The 18,427-nt window shown below is 36.0% G+C and overlaps 1 protein-coding gene across 6 annotated transcripts in view; it reads right to left on the bottom strand.

Moving 5' to 3' along the window:
- The window catches only part of HERC1 (HECT and RLD domain containing E3 ubiquitin protein ligase family member 1), a 180,117-nt gene that overhangs the window by 161,371 nt on the left and 319 nt on the right, over window positions 1–18,427 (bottom strand). The window lies entirely within an intron of this gene.

Genomic DNA, 18,427 nt, shown 5'->3' on the forward strand with positions numbered 1-18,427 from the left:
AAACAATTCCCATAAAAATCAACACTAAGTTGTCTATTTTTCCTAGAAGAAAGAGAAAAGCCAGGAAGCAAGATGACAATTTACTTTAGTGTCTGCTTTACATAAATTGCGCAGAAGGAAGCTAAAAGGCAGAGAATAGCTTGGGTTCAAGAAAAAAGAGAAGGCAGAACTCTCCATCACTTAAATCTTCCAACTCACATTTTCACTGTTTTAAAACAGTATGAATTCCTATATTAGAAAATTACAGCAGGGAAATCCAAATAAAACTGATTTGGAAATGAGCTTAGCTATCTGAATATGTGTTCTGTCTTGAGAATTCACATATAAACAAAACAATGACATAATACTATGAAGACCTGACTCAGAAGGGAATGGGAAGCTTTTCTGTTCTCTCATCTTAAACCCTACCTCCCTCCTGAAAATCTCTCAAATTGATGGAAAACAGCAGAATTTGAAAATAAATCCATCCCTGTGGAACTAATCGAGCTGTACACTTACTATATCTACACTTCCAAGAATTTATTATAGTTTGATAAAAAGTTTTTAAAACATTGTTTAATGAAATACGTAGGCCCAAGTCTATCCAAATATGTAAAGGACATATATGCTTAAAATTATAAGATACAGATGAAAGAAACCAAAGGAGATCTAAATAAATGAAGAGACAAGCCATGTTCCTAGATTTGAAGACTCTAAAAATATCAGTTCTCTTCCAATTTGATCTCCAGATTTAATGTAATACTATAGACAAGCTTATTTTTTTAAGATTTTATTTGTGTGTGTGTGTAATCTCTACTCCCAACATGGGGCTTGAACTCAGGACCCAGAAATCAAGAGTCACATGCTCTACCAATAGAGTCACCCAGCCACCCCTAAACAAGGTTATTTTAAAATTTGTACAGAAAGGAGAAGCAAACCATAAAAGACTCTTAACTACAGAGAACAAACTGTAGGTTGATGGAGGGAGGTGGGTGGAGGGATGGGCTAAATGGGTGGTGGGCTTTCAGGGCACTTGTAAGAAGCACTGGGTGTCATATACGTAGGTGATAAATAACTAGATTCTACTACTGAAACCAGTATTATACTATACGTTAACTAGAATTTAAATAAAATCTTGGAAGAAAAAAAATTGTATAAAGTTAAAATTGTAAGCCTTACCATCCTTAGTACCAAAAAGAAAATACTGAAATAAAATATAACCCAATCCTCAAAAAGAAAAATTAATTTTTTTATGTTTATTTATTATTGAGACAGGGAGAAACAGAGCATGAGTAGGGGAGAGGCAGAGAGAGAGAGAGGGAGACACAGAATCTGAAGCAGGTTCCAGGCTCTGAGCTGTCAGCAAAGAGCCCGACACAAGGCTTGAACCCACCAACCACAAGATCATGACCTGAGTCGAAGTCAGATGCTTAACCAACTGAGCCACCCAGGCACCCCGAAAAATATTTTTAAAATAAGACTATCCCAAAAATCTGCATGAGAGGGATTAACAAAGCAAATTACTAGATACAGTCAATAAAACAGAAAGCAAGAATTGCTAAAGAACTGACTTCAAGTACAAAAATCTATTCCACAACATAACAGGCTCCTTTCCTCTCCTCACCACTCCAAAAGTGGCTCAGTTGGTTAACCATCTGACTCTTCTTGATTGCGGGTCAGGTCATGATCCCACAGCTCAAAAGTTCAAGCACCACATCGGGCTCTGGCGTTGAGGGCACAGAGCCTGCTTGCGATTCTGTCTCTCCCTCTTTGTCCCTCCCTTTGCTCTCTCTCTCAAAATAAGAAAAATATTTAAACTTAAAAAAAAAAAAAAAAGAGCCATGCTTCATTCTTCTTAATGTTTACCTAAACATTAAGGTCTGAGTTACTTACCTTTTGATCCATTATAACGTGAAAATACATTTTTTCCCATATTCTATAATAAAACAAAGCACTGTACTACTCATTGCCTCCTTAAATTAACCTAATCCCAAACAAGTTTTTAATCTATTCACCCAGTCTTTAATAACAGGTCAGCTATTAAAGTATGTGTGTGGTGTGACTATACATCCTAGTTTGCCCAAGATATTAGCATTTTATGCCAGTAGTTCTGCATATACCCCTTTACAATGGTAGAGGCAAAAGACTGAGTACCTATGGATATCCTCTTTTAAGAATACAGCATTTCAGGTTATAAAACAATATGGATAGAATATTGAAAAAAAATTTCATATAAATGATCTAGAAAAAAATCTGGAGAAAAATCTGGAGAACTACACATTAGAATTTAATAGTGGATACTCTGTGGAGTTGAACAGTTTTTACCTTTTGCTTTGTATTTCCCTAAACTGTCTTTTAAAAAAAAGTATTTTTTTACAATAACATATATTATCTTTCATACTTTGAAGAGAATTATTTCCATTTGTTAAAATGCAGCTGTCTTTCTGACCCAATTCCTCATATCATTTCAAAAGGCCACACTATTCATTAATATATTTTATCCAAGAATTGAGGCAATGTGAGACAGATATAGAGATAAAGAGAGAGCAGAAAACTTTAGCTTTTAAGATGCAGAAAATCTAAATTCAAGAACCAGTCTTAATGTGGAAAATATAATGCCTACCTACCTTTCAGAGCTGTTCAAAGGAGAGGATCAAAGGATCAAAGGAGAATCCATGTGAAAGTATTTTAATCCAATACACTAATATAAACTATGATTATTACAAGCACACGAACAAACTATGTAAACTCAGACTTCATATATAAAATGAAGAGGTCTAATTAAATGAGTTTCAATTCCCTTCTGGTATTAACAGTGTCTTCCTAACGGAGCCTTTTACCTGCATCTAATCTATCTCTTCAGGAGGTATACCTTTTATTTACAGATAATAGTTCCCAGGTCTCCATGTCTTCTATCTTCACTAGGACAGAGCAAGCTCTCTACATTCGTCTCTTATGGCCTTGACTGTCTGAAAGTGAAAGAAATTATGTCTGCTTCTTCCAAACAGACGTTAAAATCTCCTTTAATCTGATTTATATTTTATGATCTCCATCTGCTATATCATGCCACGTGGAATAGTGGACTTTGGAGCCAGATGCGAGGTTCAGAACCTGGCTCTGCTATGTCACCAACTCTGCAATTTAACCGTCAACTATTTAATCTCTCTGTGCCTCAATTTCCTCATCTGCAAACTAAGATAACAACAGCACACCTACTACATAAAGTTATTAAACAGTTGTAAAAACAGTGCCTGACATTCAGTAAATGTTCTATATGATTAAGTCCTTCTTAACACTGCTTCTCTCTCTCATTTCTTTCTTGTCTTTTTCTCACAGAAAAATGTCTTCTCATTTACCTATCAGAATTTCTCCACTAACTGTAGTGAAGTCATACACACTCATCATCATCAGACGTTTTTCTTTATTCTTTGTTCAAATCCTCTAAGCCAACATTTCCCAAAATTGGTTTCCTATAGAAAATTTGTTTCACTAGTTCAAGATGTTATGAGTGGAGAAAAAGGTTCAGTGATCAAATACATTTGGAAAAGGCTGTGTTAATGTTAAACATATTTCTTTTACATATTAATATGCACTACTACCTTCCAAGAAAGCATAAAGTGCACAATGTTCACCAAGTTTATTTGACCCTAAAACCTTTTAGTCAAGGAGCCACATTAGGAAAATGCTGTCGCTCCAGTTCTTTACAACTTTTAATACAAAATATTCTGTTAGGGGCACATGGATGGCTCAGTCTGTTAAGTGTCACACTATTGATTTCAGCTCAGGTCATGATTTTAAAGTTCTTGAGTTCGAGCCCTGCAGTCCCGCACGGTGCTCTGCGTTGACAGTGCCTGTTTGGGATTCTTTCTCCTCCTTCTCTCTGTCCCTTCCCTGCTCATGCTCACTAGCACTCTTCCCTCAAAAATAAACAAACTTTAAAAAAAAAAAAAAAGAAATGTATCAACAACAAAAACAAGAAGAACATCAAAATATTCTATGTTATGTAAACTCAACATTTTAAAAACCTGATTTCAACACAAGGGCTGTTCTCAAATTTATGCTGAGAAATCAGTAATTGCTGCCCTACACAAATCACTTTTGAAATTTCTGAATAGAAACAGTGACCTCTAAAAAGAACACCACCAATGGCCAGCTAGCTAAACATGCTAGGTCACAAGCTGTTATCTCAAGATTCATACTAACCTATTTACTGGCCAAACATCCTTTAAACAAAGTCTAATTATTCAATATTCCTAAGTTCTGAATGTTCAGTATAAATACTTGTATTCTTCCTCTTAAGGAATTCTACCACAGAATCTTGTCAATCATCCCAGAACCAGTTTGGGCATAAACACAATGCCCTAAACGTACAAGCCACATTGCTTAAGAGCTATCCAAAAGAACACCACTTACTAAATGAAGAAGAAACAATAAAGTTGCACTATTTTCCAATTCTTGATGAATTAATATATCTAAACAGTGATCATCAATAGCTGCTAACATCCCAAGAGATCACAAGACCTTATGTACCTCCTAGGTACATAAACCACTCCTATGAAGTACTCTTACAAGAGCAACAAAAATGTGACAAATCTATCAATGTATAGGAAATTCAGGAGAGAGAATGTTAAACGACATCACAGAAATGCATTCAGCAAAATGAGACCATGTGAAATTTCTCAGAGCAAACAACCTAGTTTCTTTTAACAAAAACTTTAAGGAAGAAAAGAAAAGAGATGAAGGGAGAATCTAAAAACTTAAAATTGACTTTAATAAACATGCCAATCAATTGTAAAGTATGGACTTTACTTTGATCCCACTTCAAAAAAAAAATGGTATGTGTGTGTTTGTGTGTATATATATACAAATATACATACATATCTGTAAGTAAAACAATCAGAAAAATATGAAACCTGATTATATACTTGGTGATATTAAGAACTTGCTACAAATTTCTTGGTATGGTATGATAATGATATTTTGCTTATATTATGAAAAGATACACTCTTTTAGAAATCCAAACTGAAATATCTGAAATTTATGAATTAAATATCCTGGGATTTGGTTCAGAAGAGTCCAAGGATTTGGTGGGGTGACAGTGAATAGAACTACAGAAGAAACAACACTGCCCATAATTCTTCAAGCTCAATTATGAGTACATGAGAGCTCTTTATAATATTCTTTCTATTTTATATTAATATATGTTTAAAATATTTTGTAATAAAAATATTTTTTTAATATTTATTTGAGAGAGAGAGAACAGGGAAGAGGCAGAGAAAGAAGCAAAGAGAGAATCTGAAGCAGGCTCCATACTCAGCACAGAGCCAGACAGGGGACTCGATCTCCCAACCATGAGATTATGACCTGAGCCAAAATCAAGAGTCCAATACTTAACTGACTGAGCTACACAGATACCCCTAAAAAGATTTTTTTTTAATGCTGCCTGGGAATTGAATTATCTCCCTAGGACTACAAATAGTCTCTACATGGATTCCCACAATAGATTAATGTACAGTCAGGCATAAGTGAATGTAAATTTACCATTATCAAATTATATTTATAAAGTACCATAAGAAACAATTTGACATGAATTTCACTAACACCTAACATGCTAAACTCTCATATAATTACTGTTGTTTGCAAGCCTATTACTATCTAACCAATTTATGGCTTTCTATGAAAAAAATATAGTGTTTCAGTATAATTTTTTAATTTTTATTTTTTAAATAAAGCAACAATCATAGAGAAAACTTGCCGACAATATTGCAGTCATCACTAACTTTCTAGTTCCTATGGGCCTATCTACTCCTGGAATTCATCATTAGCCAACTGATTGCATAAGTGCTCCAGCACACTGACCTCCAAAAGAATTAGTTTTATCTTGTATATGAAAACCCTTTCCTACCTTCCTACTCTGAAAATAAAGAGCCAAACCAACAGACGGCAGACCAAGAGGTGGTGATAAGGAGCCAGTTACAAGAAAGCACCAGGGACAAAGAAAACACTGAGAACTGAAAGATCTAAGAATTTAAGAATATAAAATATTTAGCAATTCTACATTTTGACAAAACAAAGTCATATTTTGTCAATCATCAACTACTTTAAAGTGAAGGGACTCTGAATTTGCATGACTTTACTTCCTTATGCAGTGTACGTTTAAGAGTTTTGAGAAGTCCCTCCTAATATCTCAGTCCAATTTAAATTAACCAAAGCAATTCAAACTATTTTGAAAATGAACAAGGGAAACAGGACCTACTAAGCTTTTATCAGCATTTTACTAGGCTTTACATTCACATCAGCCTTTTCAGAAGCCACCAAACTTTTTTTTTTTTACTTCAAAAAAGTAAAGCAATCCTCTTCGAACCCAATCTCCAATATAATAAAAAAAAGCATCAATATTAGTCCAGCCTAACCAGTAGAAGGTTTTAATTAAAATATTAGTTTAAAAAACATTACAACAGTGTTGCTACTATAATCTAAATTATATTTCCTAAAAATGGCTAGTCTTTCAGTATAACATTTAGAACATGCCAATTACAGCAGGCCATCTTTGCCCATTCCTCATGCCAAGTTATCTTCTGCTTCCAGATTAAACAATTTACAATCACTTACTGAAGATCAAGCCCATAATACCACATAATACAGAAGTCCACCACTGAGGCTCTTGCAGTTTTGCAAAGAAACAACAACTTTCTTTATAAGAACCTATTAAAAGAGGGTCTAGGGGCACCTGAGTGCCTCAGTCCATCAAGCATCCAACTTCGGCTCAGGTCGTGATCTCAAGGTTCATGGGTTCAAGTCCCACGTTGGACTCTGTGCTGACAGCTCAGAGCCTAGAGCCTGCTTCAATTTCTGTGTCTCCCTCTCTCACTCCCTTCACCTGTTCTCTCTCTATCTCTCTGAATAAACATTTAAAAAAAAAATTTTTTTAAGAGGGTCTACAACTAGTGGTTATTCAAGGGCTCATTCTTCAAAACTACCTTTCTCCTCTATGGAAGCTTGTCAAATGACAGAATATCTACCCAGTCTGTCTCACAGAGGTTTTATGAAGATCAACTGAGAATACGGTTACCAAAGTACTTTGCAAACTAGAAGCCATGTACACTATACAAATATATACGTGCCTGCATATATATGTAAACACACACAAATATAAGTCATTATTATTCCACTACTTGATTGTGCTCTAGACAGTTTGCAGACTAAACTTGCTCCCTAATATTATTAGGTTTCAAGGTCTATCAAGAAAAATTTCATATTTCTATATGAAAATTTCACCTTTCTGTAGCAATGTCCAATCCTTATACCAATTGCTGTTCTGTTCTCACATCTATTCCCCCTTTTGGGAGAAGAGAACTAGAAACATTCTTTAAGAATTCAAAGCAACATGTGGCACCTAAAATTTTGTCTCACTGTCATTATGAGTTCATAAAAACCTATACAGAATAGTCTTGCCCAAACATTAGCTGGATAGGATTTTAGATCAGCCAAAACCATCACACTGAGGTCGCCCATTTCCAAACTCTGCCCCCAACAGTTTCAACCAACAGCCCCCTTTGTTACAGAATTCTAATCCACACTCCAACCACTCAATAGCTAGGTGATCTTAAACAAGTTACTTAACCTCTGTGCTTCAGTTTCCTCATCTGCAAAATAAACAAGCTAAACATTGTATTCAACCAGATTTAACCGTGGTTTAAACAGTAGTTTAAAAGTACTTAAAATAATGACTGGTGCACAGTAAATGCTCAGTAAGTATGACCCAGCATTGTTCTTTTATATGTGCAGCTGTCTACTCTACCAAACCACATTCAGTGAATTACACAAATCTATCATTCACTATCATTCCTTCTTTTTTTTTAACTTTTTTAAAGTTTATTTATTTATTTTGAGTGAGAGAGAGCGTGCGAGTGAGTAGGGAAGGGGCTGAGAGGAGAGGGAGAGAGAGAGAATCCCAAGCAGGCTCTGCTGTGGATGCAGGGCTTGAACTCACAGACTGTGAGATAATGACCTAAGCCAAGGTTAAGAATCGAACACTTAACCCAACTGAGCCAGCCACCCAGGTGCCCCATCATTCTTTCTTTTTAAAAGAATGAGAAATTTTGAGAAAACAGAATCTGACCAAATTACTGACGACAAAATAATTATACAAAAGTGAATACGTAGTTGTATAAGAAAGCTCAATGATACCTTCTATAAAAGATATTTTTGCTTTTTTCAATATTAACACACAGATAATATAATCTTTCTAGTTCTAGAATATATTATCCTATATTTCTAATACTATCAAGTTAGCAAAGGTGCTTACAAGAATTGTATAACTAAAACTAACCCACTGCCCATGACCCATATTAAGTTTAAAAAAAAATGCTTGGACAACAATATATACCCACCAAAATAAAAATCAACAGACTTTAAATTAAGAGTTTAGAGTGAGGATAAATAGCTTGCCAGAGCAAGAGGAAAATTACTATTTCATTAACATCACTACCATTACAACTAGAGAACAAGCAAACACTGCAACAAGCACAAGAACTGAAATGCAAGCTTTTTTTTTTACATATTACCTAGCACATCCTATGCATAATTATATGCTCTTGATAATGTTATAGAGTCTAAATCTTTTAACGTTTGTTTATTTTTGAGAGAGAGAGACAGAACGTGAGCAGGGGGAGGGCAGAGAGACAGGGAGACAGGGAATCCAAAGTCAGCTCCAGGCTCTGAGCTCTCAGCACAGAGCCTGATGCACAGCTTGAGCTCACAAACCATGAGATCATGACCTTAGCCAGAGTTGGACATTAAACTGACTGAGCCATCCAGGTGCCCCTATAAATTCTAAATCTTAACATTCCACATGTGATAACACTATGCAAAAGAAAAATTCACAACGTTTAATTGATTTAATAGTTCCCCTTCAGCATAAAACATTTAAAAGGTATAATTACTTAATCTAATTTAGAGATAATTTTACTCCACAGTCAAGTTCCTAGAGCTGCATTCCTAGATTTCTATGTACCAGGGACGTTGAGGCACTGGAATGTGTAAAACATATAGGCCTATGTTCTCATGGAGTTTACATTCTAGTGAGGAAGACAAATAAAAAAACAAGTAGACAAGTCACTAAGTTTCAGGAAGCACAAGTGCTATAAAAAAAAATAAAGCAAAAGAGACGAGTAGAGTGGAGGGGAGATGATTACTATTTTCTATAGTGTGATGGCTCGAAAGAGGTACAAACTCTGAGAACTATCTTTAAACAAACACTTGAATGATGTGAGGGAGGAGGCAAAGACCTGAGGAAAGAGCACCCCAAACAGAGCAAGAACATATAAATATTAAGCCCTGGGAATGTACCTGTCATGATCAAAGACTCTAAGGAGTTCAGTGCAGCACATGTGAAATTAACAGAGGAGACAGGCAGAGATGAACTACATCATGCAGTACCTTAAAGTCAACACAAGGAGTTTGGTTGTTACTTCAATTGTAAAAGGAGGTCACTGTGAAGTATTAAATAGAGGAGTGGCCTATCTGATTGGCGGTTAAAAAGGTCATTTTAGCTATAAGTGGAAATAGATTGTCAGAGATCAAGTGAGAAAGCAGGGAAACCAGTTAAGAGACTACTGTAATTATTAAAGCAGGAATTGATGGTGGTTTACACCAAAGTAATAATAAAGCATAAATGATGACATGTGATCAGATTAGAAATATATTTGAAAAATAGAGTCAAGAGGTTTAACTGATGGGCTTATTATAGGATTTGATGAAAAGAGAAAAATCACAGATGACACCTAGGTTTTTGGCCCAAGTGACTAGTTGATTAGTCCTGTCATTTACTAAGAACTGATTAAGAGAAAATGAAGAGGACAGAAATCACACTTTCTTTATTGTACAAATTTAATTTGAGATGCCTCTTAGACAGTCAAATGAAATGGTGGAATAAGCAGATGAAATCTAACCTGGACCTCAGGGAAAGAGTCTGCACTACAAGACATAATGTGGAAGTCAATCAGCATAGAGTGTTTTTAAAACATAGAGATGGATAACTGTAATTGGAAAATTTCATTATTTAATCCTCACATCGGCCCTATGATGCAGCAACTACTATTATTCTCACTTTTATAGATCAGGAAACTGACACTAAGAGATTAAGACTTGTCCAACATCACTCAGCTAGCAAGTGGCAGAGTTCGGAAAAAAAAAAAGAAAAAAAAAAAAAACAGATCTGACTACAATGACCACGACCTTTTTCAAGTGAAATTAATCATCTGAACCAGAGAACTTGAATTGAATATTGGAGTAAATATTTTCTCAATTCTCCCAAAGATGGTAGATACCTAGTGCCATTCTAGATGTACTGGAGAGAAAGAACTTAATTCTTTACATACAATCAATCTCCAAATGTCCTAGAACTGTAGGGTTTAGTTCTCTCCTAGAATCTCAGCTGAGGGGGGGAAAAAAATCAACTATACTCTTATTCTATTATTATCATTCTATTATTACTATTACTACTACTACTACTGGCACCACTAGTAGTCAGAATCCTTTAAGAGAGAAAGAGATTGATGAATAATGTTACCATATCTTCACAGCCTTCTGCTTGTAACAAGTAAAATCAAGGGTCATTTGGGGTTTTTATAGTACCAAAGGTAATTTTACTATAAGAGTACACAAACCTCTACTGGTTCCACTCACAATCAGCACTCAGCATCTCTTTTCCTGAGAACACCTGTTCATCGGAAAACTACTAGAGTGTAAGCTCCTGGAGTGCAAGAATATTTGTTTTTGGTATGGACTTGTCAACTCGCTACGCTGTACACCTGAAACTAAAGTAACACTGTGTGTCAAGTGTAGTTAATAAAATTTTTTGGAAAAGGAATCATCTTTGTTTTTTTCATTAATGTGTCCCAAGCACTTGGAAGAGAGCATTCTTTCTGGGAAAGAACCTAAATTTCCAGCCGGGCAAAACCTGTTACCTTTAAAGATGGGGATATTTTTCATGCTGTCTTAATATGTTGGTCGTACTAACATCTGGTATTATCCTAATCCAGAACTGTAAACTCTCGTTTGCATCCTCCTTAAGATTAACCTTCATTCTTATGGAAATGTAACAGGTTCCAGATATGACCATTACTGATCAAATAAGTACCATACCATGATTTCAATATGTACTGTGCACAGTGCTCAAAATAACAAGCATACAGTGAGCCAAAACTACTAAACTATACATCCTCTGGAAAAAAGAATATTCTTCTTACAATCTCAGTTATCCTTTGTTAAACTCCATAAGTATTTCAGAGTGCAGGTATTATGAATCAATACGGCAACTCCATTAAATGTAGAAAGTTTCAATAACAATCCTGGCTAGGCCAGAAATTGCATTCCAATTGATTTCACCTGCACATAATAACCTATATGTAGCAGTGCAGTATTAGTGGACAATGTTATTTCATTTTCAAACTTTAAAAACCTACCAAGACAGGCATTAAGTGCCCCTACACAACAGGTTCAGGTCACTGAAATTACTACAGAGCATTTTAAAAAATCAGTCATCTCTGGGGGAAAAAATAGCACAACACATTCTCTGTTGGTGAGGTTATAAAGAAAATAGGCGTTCTCATACATCACTGGTGGGAATGCGAATAAACACAACACTTCTGTAATATCTCACAAAACTACATACAGTCATCCCCTCTTATCCAAAGGTGGGGGGACCCCCAGTGGATACTTGAAATCGCAGTTTAAGACTCCCAGTGGGTACCTGAAATCACAGATAGTACCAAACCCTATATCTGGATTGTTTTTCCTACACATACATACCCATGATAAAGTTAATTTATAAATTAAGTAAAGTAAGAGATTAACATGAATAATAAAATAGGACAATTGTAACAATACAGCAGACCCTTGAACAACACAGGGATTGGGGGCACCAACACCCCCACGCAGTTGACAATCTGCATACAACTTTCGTCTCTCCAAAAACTTAACTACTAATAGCCTACTATTGACTAGAAGCCTTACCTATAACATAAACAGTCAATTAACACATATTTTGGACATTATATGTATTGTATACTATATTCTTACAATAAATAAAGTAAGCTAGAGAAAAGAAAATGTTACTAAGAAAATCGTAAGGGAAAATACATTGTGTGGACCTAGGCAGTTCAAACCCAAGGTGTTCAAAGGTCACTGCATACCATAATAAAAGTTATATGAGAGGTGCCTGGCCGGCTCAGTCGGTGGTACCTGCGAATCTTGATCTCAAGGTCATGAGTTCAAGCCCTACTTTGGATGTGGAGCTTACTTTTAAAAAAAAAAAAAAAAAAGGTTATGTGAATGTGGTCTCTCCCAAAATAGTTTATTGTACTGTACTCAATCTTATGATGATATAAAATGATAAAATGCCTATGTGATGAGATGAAGTGAGGTAAATGACAGGCATTGTGATGTAGTGTTAGGCTACTATTGACCTTTCTGATCATACATCAGGAGAAGGATCATCTGCTTCTGGACCACTACTGACCACCAGTAAGTGAAACCATGGAAAGAGAAACTGTAGATGTTGAGGGAGGACTACTATATGCCCATAAGTTTTGACCCAGCAATTTCACTTATAGAAAGCTTCCTTGAAGATACACTTCTAACAATACAAAACTACATATGCACAGGTCAGTTAACTGCAATACTGTTTATAACTGCACAATATAGGAAATAACACAAATGTACATAGAAGAATGGGTGAATAAATTAGATAAATTTAGTGGCAGGAGTGCTATACAGCTGTAAAAAAGAATGAAGAATAACTCTTAAAAAGAATGAAGTAATTTGGGGTGCCTGGGTGGCTCAGTCAGTTAAGCATTCGATTTTTGATTTTGGCTCAAGTCAAGATCTCCTGGTTTATGGATTCAAGCCCCATATCGGAGCCTGCTTGGGATTCTGTCTCCCTCTTTCTTTGCCCTTCCCCTGCTCACTGGCTCTCTCTCTCTCTCTCAAAAATAAATAGACATTTTTTAAAAAGAGAGAATGAACTAATCTGGAGTGATTTCTAGGCTATCCAGTGATTTTCAGTAAGTAAAAAAAGTGAAGTGCAAAAGAATATCTGTAACATGTTACTCAAGGGAAAGAAAACAGATGGACAGTTACTCAAGAAGTTAAACATAGAGTTATCATACAACCCAGTAATTCCACTCCTAGGTATATACCCAAAAAAAACTGAAAATATATGTCCACACAAAAACTTGTACATGGATGTTCATTTGCAGTATTATTCACAATAGCCAAAAAATGGAAAACCAATGTCCATCAATGGATGCACAGATGTGATATATTCATACAATGAAGTATTATTCAACCATAAAAAGGAATGGAGTACTGAATGCACGCTACATGGATGAACCCTGAAAAAATTATGCTAAGTAAAGGAAGCCAGGCACAGAAATCTACATATTATATGACTCCATTTACATGAAATGTCCAGAATAGACAAATTTATACAAACAGAAACTAGACTAGTGTTAATAAGGGCTAAGGAAGATGGTATGGGAAACAACTGCTAACGGATACAGGTTTCTTTTTGGAGTCATAAAAATATTCCTGAATTAGTGGTACGGCTGCATGACCTCTGAATACACACACACACACACCAACACTGAATTATACACTTTAGTAGGGTAAGATCTGTGTTTGGTGAAATGTATCTCAATTAAAACTGTATGAGAAAAAAGAAGAAAGGAATATAACATTTCTGTAAAAGAAATAATAGAAGAATAAACAAAAAAACTGAAGAGACTGGTTACCCTACAGGGCAAGGAAAATAACATGGGCAAAAGGAGGTGGAGGTGGAGACGGAAATGAGGTAGTAGGAATAAGGAGTGACATTCCTCTATCTTTTTATGTAGCAGTGTTTAGTAACAATAATGTTTATATACCAAAATAAATAAATCATTAATCAGAATCAACCAGGATTGAGGGATAACCCAAAATGGAATACAAAGAAAAGAACCTAACTGCATTACAGATGAATAACATAACCACACTAAAGGGAGTGGAGAAGAAAAGAACTAACCTAAACAACTTTGGAAAAATTAATAGTCTGACTAGATACTGTGAGGCTAAAGACAAAAAAAAATTGTATAGAAACAATGAACTCTAATTAGCAAATAGGCTTTTCATAAAGGTACTGGGTTAGCAATCAGTTACTACTTCATATCTACTATTATAAAAGTGAGCAAATAATTTGGATATGATTTCATTATCTCATTATCTGTAGATAACTGAAAGCCAGGTTTTTCACTACTAGAAAAAAGTTACAAATAAGAAACAAGTAAAGGTTGGATGCCTGGGTGGCTCAGTCGATTGATTAAGAGGCCAACTCCTAGTTTTGGCTCAGGTCATGATTTCACAGTTTATAGTTGGAGCCCAGCACTAGGCTCCATGCTGAAGGTGCAGGGCCTGATAAGGATTCTCTCTCTCCCTCTGCCCCTCCCCTGCTTGCGCGGTCTCAAAATAAAATAAACTTAAAAAAAAAAAGTAAACGTTAAAATGAACCTTGTGGTTCCTTGGAGCAGACTAGAAGCTATCAATATGAACTCATGGTTTTTAATATATATAGCAAGATAAAGATAGAAATAAATCTGCGTGTGTGTGCACGCTCACTTGTATGTATGGAAGGGTTAGTACATATACCTATATTTCCAAACCCTGCCCTCTGAAGGCCTAGGATTAGTGACACCCCAGCGACTACACCTAGCATCCATCCAGATCTTAATTTAAATTCTGTTCTCCAACAAAAGGAACCAGAGTTCTTGATTCCAGGACAGGTAAAAGGAAAGGCACAAGACGAGCAAGAAGTAGCCTACTGTGCCAGAATATAAAGAAGTGCTTGAAAAGGATGAAGGCCAACATGAAAAGGCTCCTAATGGCCAAAGCTGGGGCAATCTTAGTACTAAAATAATACTACTGGGCTATAACATGTAGAATAAAACAAATACCCAAGAGATCATACTCATATAAATAAATGAATAAATGAGGAAGAGGTATCATTCCAATAATACGTATTTTAAAAATGAGGAAAATACAAAATCACCATTAGGTAGGCACCACAATAACTGTTGCAGACAAGATCTACCAAGCCATAGTAAAATCAGCGAGAGAAAGTTTGCGGAGAAACAGTTTTTATGCATAGGCTCAAAGTATCTCCTAGACGATGTCCACCAAAAGGAAGAATAATTAACTTTACAATGGAAAACACAGCAGAGGCCGCCTTAACAAAATAATCAAGGTTAAAATATCACTAGAAGTAAGACCTATCAACACCATGGACCTTCTAAAATGATGCACTGAGGACACATCATTTCTGTGGTTTCCTTGCAAACATACATAATTACAATTAAACCACGAGAAAAACATCAGACAAATCCAAAATGGGAAAAATTCTACAAATTAACTGAGAGTACTCTTTCAAAGTATCAAGATCATGAAAGACAAGGAAAAACTGAGGAACTGTCACAGACTGGAGGAGACAAGAAAGATACAACTAAATATAATGAATTAGATCCTGCAACAGAAAAAAAGACATTAGGGGAAAATTTGGTGAAATTGAAATAAAGTCTGTAGTTTAGTTAACAGTATTATAACAAAATTAATTTCCTGGCTTTGATCACTATATTATGATTATATAAAATGTCAACATCAGGAGATGATGTAGAGTATTATATAGGAACTCTCTGTACTATCTTTGCAACATTTCTGTAAGTGTAACATTTCAAAATAAACAGTTAAAAATAAATAAAATCCATCAATTGATCATCTAATGCAACTGTCATATTTCCTTGTTCAGGGATCTCATCTGTAATTTAATACTCTGATTAATTTCGAGGGCCCAGTTAAGCAAGAGCAGAAAAACTAAAATTATAAAAATCAGATCTGGCATCTAAGAAGTAAATTATCTACTTTATGTTCCCTTATATGTTAGTCAAAAAAAAAAAAAACAAAAAACGCTAGCTATTGTGACTTTACCAGCTTTGCAAGCTTATTTTTAAATGATGTGGCCAATTTGTTGTTTTTGACATCATAATTACCTGCAGTATGTGCCCATAACAATGCATTTCATTTGTCTGTTAAGCCGAAGTTTTACTTACATTAAAAAAAATTAACAGGTTATAGTAAGTTTTCTACTTATTACATAGTTGTCCAATTATAAAATTCAAAATGTTTCACAAATCAATTTGCTTTTATCCTAACACAAACTTCTTCTCTCCACACCCCAAATCACAAAGTCTTCATTACTATTTTTTTACTGAAAATATGAATTTTAACCAAGCAACTGTTCAATATGTGAAATCATTATTTAATTTAAATACTAGTAAGTATTTGGGGGGGAAGTATCTTTTGGGAACAAAAAAGTATCTTTTGGGACATTAGAATTCTGATGCTATTTATTATTTATATCTTCTACTAACCAATTCAGCCCAATCAACAACACCATCTTTGTAATTCCTTTAATCAAATAGGATTCACAGATGTTTATATATTTTTTTAAATGTTTATTTACTTTTGAGAGAGAGCACAAGCGAAGGAGGGGCAGAGAGAGAAAGGGGAGGAGACACAGAATCTGAGACAGGCTCCAGGCTCTGAGCTATCAGCCCAGAGCCCTATACAGGGCGGGAACCCACAAACCATGAGATCATGACCCAAGCCGAAGTCAGATGCTCAACTCACTGAGCCACCCAGGCACCCCAGAAGATGTTTATATTAATAAACACACTAAGCGACACATTTGCTTTCTCCTCCATGCACCACCAGGGCGCCTGCATAGGGAGTGGAATACATGACCAACAAATGAACAGCTAAGTGTCACATGCAAACAGCATGACTAGAAATTTATGAAGCAAAGTGGTAAGAGAACCTTAAGAAAAACAAAAATTCATACAATTTTAGAATTACAAAAGGCCTTAATAGGCCATTTAATCCATTCCAATGACAACTCCGGACAAATGACAATCTATCATATTTTTTAAAACCACCAGAATTCCCAACTCCGTAGGTGTTTCATTCTGCTATATAATACTGTCATATAATTTGGAAGAAATATTATAAGACTATTCTTTGCCCTACTTAATGCTTTCTTTCCTCAAATAATACCTTTTAACTCACTTCCAAGATATACCCATGAATAGATGCACATTAAAGATGTGTATGCATGCATACAATCACCTAGGACGCTCAATTTTGCTTGTAGAAACTCACACCATGGAAACCTGCATAATCAAAGGCAGGTATCCATCCTATCCCATTACAAAGGCACTATGACAAACAATGTCATATAACGATTTGGGTCTAAAAATAACCAATGAAAATCAATGTTATAAAACCCTGAGGAAAACAGGTTTCTCTCCACCGTGAATAATCATAGTTTCCTTCCCCCAAACACTGTTCCTTTTCAGCACCCACCAAAAGAAAGAACTGTAAAAACCTGTATGTGCTACATCCAAGCAGATAATCCTTGTTTAACTTTTGATTTTTAAAACTATTTAACAATCATTTTGGAAGAGGGTCCAATGAGAGAGATAGTGATGACAGAGTACTGCCAGTGATAATGAACAAGGAACAAGTCTCAATTAAGTGGATCCCAGTGACTCAAATAAAACAAATCATTTTGAAACGTAAATAGAATGGGGAAGTCCTAATCAATGATGAGCCAAGTATTATTTGAAAAAATTGTCTGTTAGGAAATACACCACAAAATGTTAACCATGAAATGCTACCTCTGGAAATGGAATTACAAGTACGAATTCAGATTTGGTAGTCCTATAACTCTAATTATCCCTATTTTCTACAGTACTATACACGTTATTTCAAAATTAAGGCAAATTCTGTCCCTGCACACAGCCCAGGTTTTTTACATAATCTCTAGGGAAAGGCGGTACCAGTTCCTGTCCTCTTGTCTCCCAAGAACCTGCCACCCATAACAGAAAAGGTTTCACCATGCTCCCTGGGACAACTCTTGTCCTCATCATCCTCATCTCATCCAGAGATGCAATGCATCTCGTCTCCCCTTCCGGTAGCAGGGGCATTATAAATTGTTAATTTACCGAGGCGGGAGTTTTGGAGAAAGGTTTGCCAGATGATGAGCTGCCCCCACCCAAAGGCAAAGGAAAGGAGAAAGACACGTCGTCCCAACCTCCACCGCAAAAGGCGGCGGGTGACTGGGGGCACTGGGCTCGAGGCTTTCCCGAAACAGAGTCGGACCACTGCCCCACGACCCCAGCCCCGGCCGAGGGAAGGGCCCTCATCAGCGAATAATGGTGTGAAAGAGAAGGTCAGAGACGCGACCCCCGAGGGCCGAGGAACAGGTACAACGAGCCGCTGGAGGGGCGGGTCCCTCTGCGAGCGGCTCGGCTTCTAAGACCGCACTGTGGGCGCCCGGGCGCGGGAGGCCTCTAAAGCC

The sequence above is a fragment of the Suricata suricatta genome, chromosome 9 (assembly GCF_006229205.1).
Source record: "Suricata suricatta isolate VVHF042 chromosome 9, meerkat_22Aug2017_6uvM2_HiC, whole genome shotgun sequence".
Taxonomy (NCBI): Eukaryota; Metazoa; Chordata; class Mammalia; order Carnivora; family Herpestidae; genus Suricata; species Suricata suricatta.